A 14,187-nucleotide genomic window follows, 5' to 3' on the forward strand; every position below is an offset into this window, starting at 1 on the left:
CTCAGTCACGCTCAGGGTAGCACTGATTGGGGGGTTGGGGCACCACCCCCTATCACACTCAAGGCAGGGTCGATGGGGAGGTTGCGGTGCCACCCCCTGTGATGCACAGAGCAGGGCCCATCAGGGGGTTGAGGAGCTCCCCGCTGTCACTCACAGAGTAGGGCCAATAGGGGAGTTAGGGCACTGCCCTCTGTCACACACACAGCAGGGCCGATCAGGGAGGTTGGGGCGCTGCCACTGTCACACTCAGGGCAGGGCCGATGAGGAGGTTATGGCTCTACCCTGTCACACACAGAGCAGGGCCTGTGGGGGTTTGGGGTGCCGCACGCTGTCACACACAGAGCCGCAGGGCAATCAGGGGGTTTGGGTGCTGCACCCTGTCACGCTGATCCGGTGCCAGGAGGCCTCGTGGCTCCGCTGATCCCGGTGCTGGGAGGCATATTACCCTTTTACTATATAGGATAGAGGCCTGGGGGCAGGCTGGTTTGCCCTGAAGGGTGTCCTGGATCAGGGTGGGCATCCCCACTGGGGTGCCTGGCCAGTCTGGGTGAGGGGCTGAGGGCTGCTTTCAGGCTGGCAATTGACTGAAGCTCTCAACTGCTCCTTGTTTTCTTTCTTTTTTGTTTTTTTTATTTTGGGCCAGCTTTAGCTCTGGCTCTAGCTCTGAGGCTTCTGCTGCTATAATTGAAACAATGTATAACTCTAGCTCTGAGATCCCAGCTGGCTGAAAGCTGGTTTCTGGAGTTTCTATATTTGCAACATAGTTTCTCAGAGTTGTAGCTCAGAGGCCTGCAAGTCAGGCGGGGAATGTTGGAGTCTGCAGTCACTGGAGCAAGCAAGCCTCATGTTCGCTTCCAGCTGCCTGGCTGTCAGCCACCATCTTGGCTGACAGTTAATTTGCATAAGGATATGCTGATTAGCCAATGGGAAGGGTAGCGGTCGTACGCTAATTACCATGTTTCTCTTTTATTAGTGTAGATAGCTGGATGTATAAAGGATGCCACTCACATATGGATGCATTTACTATTTGTCATATTCTACAAACAGGAATCATGACAGAGTCTATGTAACATGATTCTAGTCAAATAGAAAAAAAAGTGTGAAAGGTGTATAATTGTATACCCTGCATTACTAAGTATATCCCTGAAATAGGAGAGTTTGTTTTGTCTAGGACTGGTTGGCAAACTGCAGCTTGCGAGCCACATGCGGCTCTTTGGCCCCTTGAGTGTGGCTCTTCCTAAGCCTTAGGAGTACCCTAATTAAGTTAATAACAATGTTCCTACCTATATCGTTTAAGTTTAAAAAATTTGGCTCTCAAAAGAAATTTCAATCGTTGTACTGTTGATGTTTGGCTCTGTTGACTAATGAGCTTGCCGACCACTGGTCTAGGGTTAGCATGAACTGAATTCTCTGCTTGTCACTTTTCATTTTGATGATTGGAAGAATTTTCCCCAGATTCACTACTGGCTCTGTGTAGTTTAACCTCTTTCTCCCATATCTGCATTATTTTGTTATTGTGTAACTTAAGATGCATTCTGATCTCCTCATCAGAAACCTGGGTGTGTAGGCACAGTAAGCAAAGGGATATTCCTAGAGCTATTCTCACATCCGGATGGCTAGTAAAAACAGAACCACTGCTAACATGACAGTGAACTGGTAAAACATATATTTCTAAACCTAAAGTAAACTTAGATATTTCACCTCAACTCCCCCTTAGCAAGATCTCAAAAACACAGAATTGTACCCCTGAAACCTATATAATTTTCTTAACCAATGTCATTTTAATAAATTCCATTAAAAACACACACATATCTACATCCAACATCATCCAATACAAGGAGAAGTGTAAAGAGGGAAGTGAAAGTAAAGAAAATAAGCAGTACTACCAATTTGGTTAAAATATCTGACATCGGCAACTTTTATAAAAATAATAGAGGCCTGATGCACGAAATTCATGCAAGAGTAGGCCTTCTCTCCAACCCCCCCCCCCGCCCCCCCCCCCCCCCCCCCCCCACTGCTGGCACCAGCTTCCCTCTGGCACCCGGGACCCAGGCTTCCCTTGCAGCCCCAGCTTCATCCAGAAGGATATCCGGTCTAATTAGCATATTATGCTTTTATTATTATAAATTATTATAGATAAACTTCCCTAGTGCCCCTCCCAAAGCCAGTTGGTAGCAGTTACAGATACAAGAGGATTCTGCCGTACCGTCAAAATAGTGAATCAGATCTAGGTCACTGGAATGCTTTTATGAAAAGTTCCCATTAGGGTAAGTTCAAAGAGGTTTTTCTTTTCTTGGAACTAAAGTGGCATGCATTTTGCTCTAGTCATAGGCATATCTTTCTTTCTGGTTCCATACCCAAAGCACTCATGAATCTGCTACATTAAATTTGCATGTTAAATTTTAAGTCATCAAAGTTGTACACTGACTCTTTTTTGGTTTCTTCTGTTGTAGTCCCTAAGAGCAAAGTAAATGTGGCAGATTTTTTAATAGATGATTTATTCTTAGTGTAATATGTCTTATTGTTATTTTTCTCTTGAGTCATTTTTTTATAGAACGGCTTGGAGAAAGGGATTTTAAAGGGAGATTCTGAAATCCTTGGGAAATTCCGAAAGTGGATAAGATTTTATAGCCATGTCAACAAATGACATTGTCCAGGAATTAATGAGTCATGCATCGGGCAGGCTGACATCAGAATGGATTAATTGAAGGAAGCTGGCCTGTGACACAGCAACTTCTAGCTGCTGAGCCATAATAACCATGAAAGTCTTCCTCTTTTCTGTGGATTTTCCTTGAATGTTCACTCTCTGTGAGGTGCTTGGGATTCAAATTCAGCTCCCGTGGTTAAGGAGAAAAACAACAACACCAAAGATACTTAGAAAAGGGTATACTGGGCCATAGGAAGGCTCACAAGGCAGGAGAGGACAGACCTTCAGATCTTAATCTATATGATGAGATGAAAGTTGCAAGAATGAACTTCCAGGAAGTGCCCAAGCAGCAGTGCTCCCTGGATTGAATTTTAAAGGATGTATAGGTTTTTCCCTGTAAAGAAACAGGAAAGGTATTCCAGGCAGAGGGAATTGTATGAGCAAAGACTCAGAGGTACAAGAATCTAAGAGGCTGAAGCTGAGGGGCAGCAGGAGAGAAAGAGCTGGAGGGGTCAGAAGGGGCCAAGCAGAGAAAAACTCTATCTCGGAAAAAATGTAAACTGTATGCTAAAGCTCATAACACAGGGATAGACAGTGAAGATTAAAGCCAGGAGAATACATGGCCAGTTTTATATTTTAGAAAGTTCATTGGGCAGAAGTGAGTAAATGATGGAGCGGGAGAGCTTGAGATTAGACGAGTGGTTCTCAACCTCCCTAATGCCGCGACCCTTTAATACAGTTCCTCATGTTGTGGTGACCCCCAACCATAAAATTATTTTCGTTGCTACTTCATAACTGTAATTTTTCTACTGTTATGAATTGTAATGTAAATATCTGATATGCAGGATGTATTTTCATTGTTACAAATTGAACATAATTAAAGCATAGTGATTAATCACAAAAACGACATGCAATTATATATGTGTTTTCCGATGGTCTTAGGCGACCCCGGTGAAAGGGTCATTCGGCCCCCAAAGGGGTTGCAACCCACAGGTTGAGAACCGCTGGATTAGACCATTGAGGAGATTTCTGTGGTGATGTGGCTCAGGGAAAGGGGCTCAGTCTAGTGCAGTGGGGCTAGGAAGAGAGAATAAATTCACTAAGTAGTTTGTGAAAAGACTAGGCACGGTTACATGTTGGAATACTTCACAGAAGCAAGTAGAAGGAGAAACAGAAATGCTGCCCAGACAATTATGAAGCAGAAGTACTGGCTGATGTTAAGAAATGTTAGAAACAAAATAGAAGGTGAAATTGTAGCATACACACAACCCACAAGATTAAAATAAAATATATTAAAACCTGAACAGCCAAAATCTCTGGATAGTGACATGACAGATCATTTTTCTTTTATTTTTTCTACTTTTCTATATTTAAAATGAATCCTATTTGTAATGCAGAACTATGGCAAATATTAAGAAGAGAAGGATGGAGGAAGGCAGTGGGGAAAGGAGGAAAGAAGGATGGAAGGAAGAACAGAAACAGATTTCAAAGGTATTGAAAAGATATAATCAATGGTGTATGGGAAGGAAAAATGGTTCCATAAAGAAAGAGAGAGTTGTACCAAATGCATATTTCAAAGACCTAGAACAAACTCTCCAAAAATTCATCTGGAATAAAAAAAATCCTGAATAGCCACAGCAATCCTGAGAAAGAAGAACAAAATAGGAAGTATCACAATACCAGATATCAAGCTATATTACCAAGCCATGGTTCTCAAAACTATCTGGTACTGGCACAAGGACAGACATATAGAACAATGGAACAGAATAGAGGACCCAGAAGTCGGTGCAAGCCATTATGCTCAATTAATGTTTGACAAAGGAGGCAGGAGCACACAATGGCATCAAGACAGTCTCTTCAATAAATGGTGCTGGGAAATTTGGTCAGATATAAACAAAAAAAAAGGAAACTAGATCACCAACTTACACCATACACACACAAAAAAACCCTTCAAAATGGCTAAAGGACTTAAATGTAAGATGGGAAACAATAAGACTCTTAGAAGACTCCATAGGCAGACCTGAAATATCAGACATACGTCATAGCAATATCTTTACCAACACAGCTCCTAGGGCAAGGGAGGCTAAAGAGAAAATAAACAAATGGGACTACATCAAAATAAAAAGCTTCTGTACAACAAAAGAAACCATCAACAAAACAATAAGAAAGCCCATGGCAAGGGAGAACATATTTGCCAATGCTATTTCAAATAAGGGTTTGATCTCCAAAATTTACAGAGAACTCATACAACTTAACAAAAGGAAGATAAACAATCCAATAAAAAAATGGACAAAGGACCTAAATAGACATTTTTCGGAAGAGGACATACAGAAGGCCAAGAGACATATGAAAACATGCTCAAAGTCACTAATCATCTGAGAGATGCAAATCAAAATGACAATGAGATACCATTTCACACTTGTCAGAATGGCTATCATCAACAAATCAACAAATGACAAGTGCTGGCAAAGATATGGAGAAAAAGGAACCCTTGTGAACTTCTGCTGGGAATGCAGACTGGTGCAGCCACTGTGGAAAACAGTATGGAGTTTCCTCAAAAAACTAAAAATGGAACTCCCATTTGACCCAGTAATCCCACTTCTAGGAATATATCTCAAGAAACCAGAAACACCAATCAGGAAGGATATATGCATCCCTATGTTCATAGCAGCACCATTTACCATAGCTAAGATTTGGAAAGAGCCTAAGTGCCCATCAGCAGATGAGTAGATTAAAAAACTGGTATATCTACACAATGGAATACTATGCTGCTACAAAAAAGAAGGAACTTTTACCATTTGCAACAGCATGGATGGACCTGGAGAGCATTATGCTAAGCGAAACAAGGCAGTCAGAGAAAGACAAATATCACATTATCTCACTCATATAATGATCAACATAAACTGATGAACAAAAATAGATTCAGCCCTAACTGGTTTGGCTTAGTGGATAGAGCATCGGCCTGTGGACTGAAAGGTCCCGGGTTCGATTCCCAACAAGGGCATGTACCTTGGTTGTGGGCACATCCCCAGTAGGGGGTGTGCAGGAGGCAGCCAATCGATGTTTCTCTCTCATCGATGTTTCTAGCTCTCTATCCCTCTCCCTTCCTCTCTGTAAAAAATCAATAAAATATATTTTTAAAAAAATAGATTCAGAGACAAATGGCATGGGAGGGGAGGGTTAGAGATTAACCAAAAGACTTGTATGCATGCATATTAGCATAATCAATGGACACAGACACTGGGGTGGTGGGGGCTTGCCCTCAGGTGTGGGAGTGGCGGCGGGGGGCTCAATTGGGGAAAAAGGGGTCATATGTAATACTTTAAACAATAAAATAAATAAATAATAAATAGATACGTAAATAAATAAATAAATAAATAAATAAATAAATAAGAGAGTTATGGTTCCTACAGAAGCCTCTTTAACTTAACCTGTTCTAGAAGTTTCCACAAAGCAGGCATTGTAGATAGATTATGGCACCCAGATCAGATGTGCAGTAAGTATGGGTAGTAAACATGAGATAGAAGCCGAGGTAGGCGAGTAATTAAACTATGTTCTCTGGCTGTCCATTGGTTCAACTATAATTGCTAGGGTGGCTAGAAGGGAAATATGTGCTGTAGGAAAGCAGGGCCTTTGAATTTGATTTCTCTGACAGAGGCTGCCATGGTGAGGTTGGATCCATGGCTGGCTACCCAGCTCTGTGCAGTCCCTGTCCAGCCCTAGGCTGTGCTTCCCTGACTCAGACCGCTTGATATACTGATTGTTGGTATGTGTTGAGAATTTGATTGAGTGAACAGAACATGGTGGCAAATACCCAGTCATTAACTATCTTTTTGTTCCTCCTGAGCCCATGGAAAATAAACTATAATAATAATAGTGACCATAATGATAAAAAATGGGCAATACAATATTTGCCAGTGGACCTGGAAGTAATATCAATAGCTTCTCTGAGTATTCAAATATTCAAATCTTTGAGTCATTTTTTTCCAAGAAGAGTCCAAAAGTGGCCTGAAATTCCATGCAGTAGCCTCCCTTACTAGAGCTGTCTGCGGGAGCAGGCCCAGTGTTTGTGGAGGAGCGCGTGGATATAAGTGCTCGCCTAAGAGCACCACTTCTCTCCATGCCACCTTTGCCTTAAGACACTATGCTCAAACCTAGTGCTCAGTTCATAAATCAACCTCCCTAAGGTGGTTGAATGGTATTGTCCATATTTTCCCATGGCCTCTGTACTTACCTATATTCTGACACTCTATTCATTGCATTTTACTTGCCTGTCTATGCTCTAGATTTCAAGATCTATAAAGAAGGAATTATGTCTTATTCACAGCACCCACCACAATGCCGGCACATGCTGAAAAGTATTGAGCAAATAATTAGGAACATGGATTTTATTAAATGACATTATTAAATTAATGAACAAATGATTTAAGTTCAGAAAAAATTACAAAGTTAACAACATGAAGAACCAAATACTTAATATCATTTGCCTTGCTTCACTAGTGGGCTCTTTAATATAGATTTCACCCCTCCCTCCCCAAACACACACATATACACATACACACACTTCCATGAGCAGCTGTCTACTGCTGCATTGAGCTCTGGAAAAGAGGAAATGTGATAGATCAAAATAAAGTATTTATCAATTATAGCTACTGCACGGGCTCTTGAACAGTGCTCATTTTACCCAGATACGGAAACTATTCTTACAGAACAAAGTGAAAAGCAGTGGGAACAGAGCAAGGGAGTTTCATTGAGCAATGCTTTTTTCCCTAAGGCATAAATTGATGCTTTCATGTTTTATTTGCTGAGGCACAAAACCCTTTTAACTATTATTTCTGCATATGGAACTAGGGATATAGTCTTATATGATGCAATGAGAAGTACACAACTTCACCTCGAGATAATTGCTGCCCCAAATGAACCCAATCATGAAGGAACATCAGACATTGGAGAAATTCTGTGCCAGAATAAAGAAGACTAAAGATCCCTGACAACTAAATAAAATGCGTAATCCTAGATTTGCATCCTGGAATTTCTCTTTCTCTCTCTCTCCCATCTATCATCTACCTATCTATCCAACTATCCATCTATGTAGAAAAATATCATTGGAACAATTTTCATAAATTGAATAAGGTTTGTAGATTAAAAATAATATTGTGTCACCATTATTTTTCTAGTCTTGATCATTGTAAATGTGGTTGTATAACAGAATTACCTTGTTCTTGGAAAATACTGGAAATCTGGGTGAAGAGTATTCTAGAATTCTTTTTACTCTTTTTACAGCTTTTAAATAAGTTCAAAGGTATTTAAAGATAAAAATATTATAAAATTAGGGCTATAAATTCATATGACAATTTGAGAGAGATGTACTGTTATGGACTACATGCTGTGTCCTCCCCAAATTCATATGTTAAAACCTAATCCCCAATGTGATGGCATTTGAAGATGGGGCCCTTGGGGGAAGATTAAGTCAGAAGTGTAGAGCTATCATGAATGGGATTAGTATTCTTATAAAAGACCCCAGACAGCTCTTTCACCCCCTCTGCCATGTAAGGACACAGTGAGAAGGTCATCTGTAACCAGGAAGCGGGTCCTCTCTATCTGCTGGCACCTTGGACTTGGACTTTCAGCCTCCGGGTCTGTGAGAAATAAGCCACGCAGTCTCTGATATTTTTGTCATAGCAGCCTGATCAAAACAAGACATGTACATTGAACACAATAGTAATTATACTAAATTAGGTTAAATTTTAAGCATGCTGGACATTTGCTAAGAGACCTACAGGTGTTTGTTTCTCTCAGGGTTAGTTTCAAAGTGCAGTGTAGCATATTGGATTTTGTGTAATTGCCAGTAAAATAGTGTAAGGATGAGGGCCTGCAAACATGTAGTGTTGCAATAATATAAAAAGCCTCAAGTGCACTCCAGCCAACCAAAGTCCTCAGAGGCAGCTAAGCAGTCCAGTGCCTACAGGTAAGAAACTGGAAAGAAAGGATCCAAAGTAAATATGACTTGCAGGCTGACTATTGCACCATTACTCTCTTGACAATTTTTTGCTTTCCGTAGTACCCATGAAGGGAGGCCCATCCTTCCAACTGACAGATTTTCATTTTCTCTAATTATGATCCTCAGAAAGAAAGACTATCCAAAATTCTTTGTATTCAAATAAAAGAAATCTGTTTGAATTCATTTAATGTTGACAAGGATACACACTGACTTTCATGGGCCCTAGACCTTTTTACTTTTGTGGGCTTCATCATATTTTTTTCTGTTTGAGACAAAATTTAGTATTTTTTTTTGTCCAATATTATCTTTTTCTGTATGCAAAAATAACACATTCTTTCACTCTAAAGCTTTATATATATATTTTTAAATATATTTTATTGACTTTTTACAGAGAGGAAGGGAGAGAGATAGAGAGTCAGAAACATCGATGAGAGAGAAACATCGATCAGCCACCTCCTGCACATCCCCCACCGGGGATGTGCCCACAACCCAGGTACATGCCCTTGACTGGAATCAAACCTGGGACCTTTCAGTCTGCAGGCCGACGCTCTATCCACTGAGCCAAATCGGTTTCTGCAAGCTTTATATTTTTATTTTAAAAGAAATTAAAACATTTTCATGTGCTTCTAAAATAACCTATTCTAAAATTACTGTGCTTACTGTGCCTAATGCATAAGTCAACCCTAGTTAGAATAAGATTTTTAATCATGTAGGCTCTATCTCTATCCCTCTGAGGAAAGTGTAATATTTGAATTGATGTAGACATTTGGTTGCTAAAAATCAAATCTTGTTCTATAACATGTATATTTATATCTGAATATTAGCTGAACTTCATAAATCTATCTATAACTATATATACTTATATCCATTTATATTATATTCCACTAGAAGCCACAGTTGAGAAATATTTTCTACTCACAGTTAGCCACATAACCAACATATTTTTAGTCAGCATTCTGTTGATGAAGGCACAGACAGCTATGATTTTCTGTCTGTTTTGAGGATCCTATAATGGACCCTAGACCCTCCTGACATCCTGCTCTATGACAAATAATATTGTGTTTTTAGCACACAGTTTCTGTACTTGCTTCTTTTCTTTTTATTAACATTCATTTTTGATAAGATTTCTCTGGAATACTTATATGTTTCTATTCATTATTTCTGATTGTAAATTTTTTTTGAGGTCATAGCTCACCTCCTGTAAAGAGCCTTGTGATGTCACAGAAGTTTCTGCAAAATTAAATAGAAGAAAAAGTGCCATCTGGAGGAATGATATTAATTATAAAATTACAAATATTAGTCTTTGCCTGGCCGGTGTGGCTCAGTGGTTGAGTGTTGACCTATGAACCAGGAGATCACAGTTTGATTCCTGGCCAGAGCACATGCCTGTGTTGCAGGCTCTATCCCCAGTAGGGGGCATGCAGGAGGAATCAGTAATTCTCTCTCATCATTGATGTTTCTATTCCTCTCTCCCTCTCTCTTCGTCTCTCTCAAATCAATAAAAAAAATTACAAATATTAGTTTTCATATGGAATGTTATTCCAATAATCAGTGAGAATCATCCTATATAATAAAGAACTAATATGCAAATTGACCATCACACCCTCACAAGATGGTTGCCTATGACCAGGCCATCAGGGGGGTTAGTGAGGGATGACCAAACAACTGAACAAGCAGGCTGCATGGGGAGACCAGGCTGGCAGGGGGGTTAGTGAGGGACGACCAAATGACTGAACAAGCCGGCTGCATGGGGCAACCAGGCCAGCAGGGGGGGCAGTTGGGGGCGATTAGGCTGGCAGGCTGGTGAGTGATTAGGAGCCAGTTGTCCAGGATTGTGAGAGGGATGTCCCAGATTGGAGAGGGTGCAGGCTAGGCTGAGGGGGAACACCCCACCCCCCCACCCCCGCACGAATTTCATGCACCGGGCCTCTAGTTTTAAAATAAAAGACATTGATCAGGGTTGGCCAAAAATCATGTCTTTTATTTGCAACAACTGTTTCTTAAAATTGAGACATTGTGCCCTGGCCATTTTGCTAAGTGGTCAGAGCATGGGTCCTTTGCACCTAAGAGTTTCAGGTCAATTCCTGGTCAAGGGCACATACTTGAGTTGCAGGTCTGGTCCACAGCCCTGGTTGGGGCTCCTGCAAGAGGCAACCAATTGATGTGTCTCTCTCACATGGATGCTTCTCTCTCTCTCTCTCTTTCTCTTCCGTTGTCTCCCCCCCCCCCTTCTACTCTTCCTAAAAATCAATGGAAATAATGTCCTCAGGTGAGGATTAACACAAACAAACAAACAAACAAATGATAAACTAATTAAGATATTGTCCATGGTTCTCAAGTCATCCTCTTAGAGTTTAAAGAGGATCTGGAAGAGTTGTGCCTTTTGGTGAACTAGTCCTTTCCCTACTGTTTCACTGCTCCCATTGTGCCAAGTGTTCGTGCAGTGCTCTAATGCCAGGGCAGGAGGACATAGTCTACTCCTTTCCATCCCAAATTTATCAAAGAATCAAAAATGATTTTTTAATAGACCACACTGTAAATACTGAGAAATCATGTGTGTGCTTTTTAAAGTGCTTACTTATTTGGCTTCTGCAAATGTAGAATATTAGGTGCTGGGTGTTCAGTAGTGAATAAAATTGCAAAAAAATAAATTAAAAAAAAATAATCCCTGCGTTTATGAAACTTCACATGCTACAGATATCTCTTTAGTTTTAGCTATTGTGTCCCCTAACTTCTGAATTCCATAGCAATGGTTTCGTTTATTTTATATAATTAAGTTCCAAAACAGCCTGGGGAGCTGGCTCATCTTCATTCTGCAGAGGTAATCAGAGAAGCAAGAGAAGGTTTCTGAAATAAGAACTAAATTTGAATTGGGAATTAGAGTGATTGAAGCAACTCTAGGTGCATGTTGGCTAACCCTAGCAATCTGACCCAGGTGACCTGGAATTCCTTTCACAGTCACAGCTTATTTCAGTGGCCTTTGGCCCTGTAAGTGAGGTGCCCAGTGCTTCCAAGAAATTGTGAAAAAACAAGTGGGGATCATTTCAGTTCACCAGACTGAATTCAACAGACAATGATTTCAATGACAAAGGCATATCTAAACCAGATAAACAAATCATTTCTTTTTTTTTTCTTAGTGTGAAGCTCATTCATGAAGAGACCTCTGCTCAGACTTAAAGTAAAAATGGGTACAGAAGCCTGTACAGATAGTTTGGAGGAGGTTTTTTTGTTTTTTAAATCCTTACGCAATGATATATTTTTATTGATTTATTTTTATTTTTATTTTTTTTTTTAGAAAGAGAGAGAGATTGGTTACCTCCCCAACACACCCTGACCTGGGATCAAACTACAACCTTTTGCTGTAGAAATGATGCACCAACCAACTGAGCCACCTGGCCAGGGAGGAGACAAATTGAATTTTAGCAATTAAAAATCTTAATTTATCTGCCTGGATGGTGTGGCTCAACAGTTCAGCTTCGACCCAGGAACAAAGAGGTCATGGGTTCTACTCCTGATCAGGTACATACCTGGGTTGTGGGCTCGATCCCCAGTAGGGGGCGTGCAGGAGGCAGCTGATGGATGATGTTTCTCATGGATGTTTCTATCTCTCTATCCCTCTCCCTTCCTCCCTCTCTCTAAAAATCAATAAAAACATATTTTTAAAAATCTTCATTTATCATGAAACTAACAATAAAAACTCAGAAAAATCAGCTTAATTATGTGATAGAATTGCACTAACCTTTTTTTTTTTTTGAAGCTATTTAAAAGGCTTCCTTCATGCATTTGCCTCTTCAATGGTAGAAAAAAGAGCAGCAATAGCAATTTTGCTTTTTAATAACTGAAGATATGGGTCAAAACAGTAAACCCAAAAGAGTATTACTTTCTCAAAGAAAAGCACAGCAAAAGTTCCTTTATTCTGTCTTAACTTATTGTTTGTTATTAATTGCTTTTGGGGATCTTAAAGCCTCTGGGATTAGGGTTGCAAGGAAAACACTGGTCTTCTCAGAGGCTCCCAGTATGCTGGTCCCAGAGATCAAGGTGAAGCTGCAAGTCTAGCTGATTTATCCTGAGTCAGACCACATCATTGGTGCCACATCCTGTTTGGTAACTATCCTTTCATTAGGAAAAACCAGCCATTAATATCAACTCAGATTTAAGAGGAGGGGAACTAAATTCTACTTTTCAATGGCAGGAGTAGTAAAAAATTCTCAGCCATCTTTAAGTTGCCAAAATAGGACTGAAAAACCACTGTAACAGCCTAATCTCCCCACGTTATAGACGGAGATGCTTTGATAGAACATCAGTTTTGAGTAAGTGCAATTGACTTTAAAACTTCAAACATGATGTTCAGAACTCTGGCAAACTCTAAGTCAAAAACGTTGTTGGAGACCAGCCATATTGCTTTTGGTCTCTAATAAAATATACCGTTAGTTGTCTGCTTGAAACTTCTTAGGAGAAAGCCTTTTAATTCCTATCTATTTTCCTTAAGAGCTAAAAAAAAAGAAAATCCAAAATTTCCAAGTTAAATGGTAAACATTCACACATCCCATGAAAAAGGGGTGGTGGTGGGGGTTGTGATCTTTGCAAATACTCTGTATGATGTGTTTTGTGTCACCTATCATCATCACCATTTCATATTGTAAGCCTGGTGAGGGTATTACTGAGAAAGGAGAGCAGCACTTCAAAACATCTGAAAAGGATTTGGGTCAGTGAAGAAAGTATTGCCGCAAACTGGCTTCTCAAGAAGCAGATTCTGATCAAAAAAGTTCTAGAGATCTGTTGTTCAACAACATGCCTATAGTTAATACTACTGTACTGTATTCCTAAACATGGTTGAGGTGGTAAATTTTAAGTCATGTGTTTTTTGCCACAATAAAACCCCAAACCAGACAGGCAGGAGGTTCTGGGATGATTTTGGCGTTTAGGACATTTACTAAGGATCAAATCCTATGAAAAAAAAGCGGGGGAGGAAGCAGGATTGGGCACAGGTGAACAGCCGAATTGCTTATGCAAGCCCTACCATAGACTCAGACAACCCAGCAGGAAAGCCCTAGAGCAAATAATGTTGTCCAGCCTAGAGCTGAACAGCCCACCTTTATACTCTCACTGAGCCACTGGATGCAGGCTGCCCCAGGAAGGCTGTGGCCTTGGCCAAGGCAGCTCCAGCAGGGTCTTAGCTGAAGGCACGTGGGGACAGTGGAACACCATACTACTGCCATTGTTTAAGAAAGAAAATACAGTGACAACACATGGGAACGTAACAACTGCACTTTGAAGACGTCGTCTGGATCCCTGGAGGAATAATATGAGACACATGATTTAATGACAACTTCAGTTCACTGAAAATCGAATCCAAGAGTATTTAGTATTAATTTTAGCTAGAAAAATCTGCTCCTTTGTTTTTATACACACACACACCCACACACAAATCCTCTTTTAACACAACATAGTCAAAGCTCAGGAATAAGTCAAAGGGGTGTGAGTATGAAGAATGCAATATATTTAAGCTTTGCAATTTCTACACTATGACATTTTTTCA

This window comes from Myotis yumanensis, unplaced genomic scaffold (assembly GCF_028538775.1).
Source record: "Myotis yumanensis isolate MYYU_CA2020_CCGP unplaced genomic scaffold, mMyoYum1.0.hap1 SCAF_1, whole genome shotgun sequence".
In the NCBI taxonomy this organism is placed as follows: domain Eukaryota; kingdom Metazoa; phylum Chordata; class Mammalia; order Chiroptera; family Vespertilionidae; genus Myotis; species Myotis yumanensis.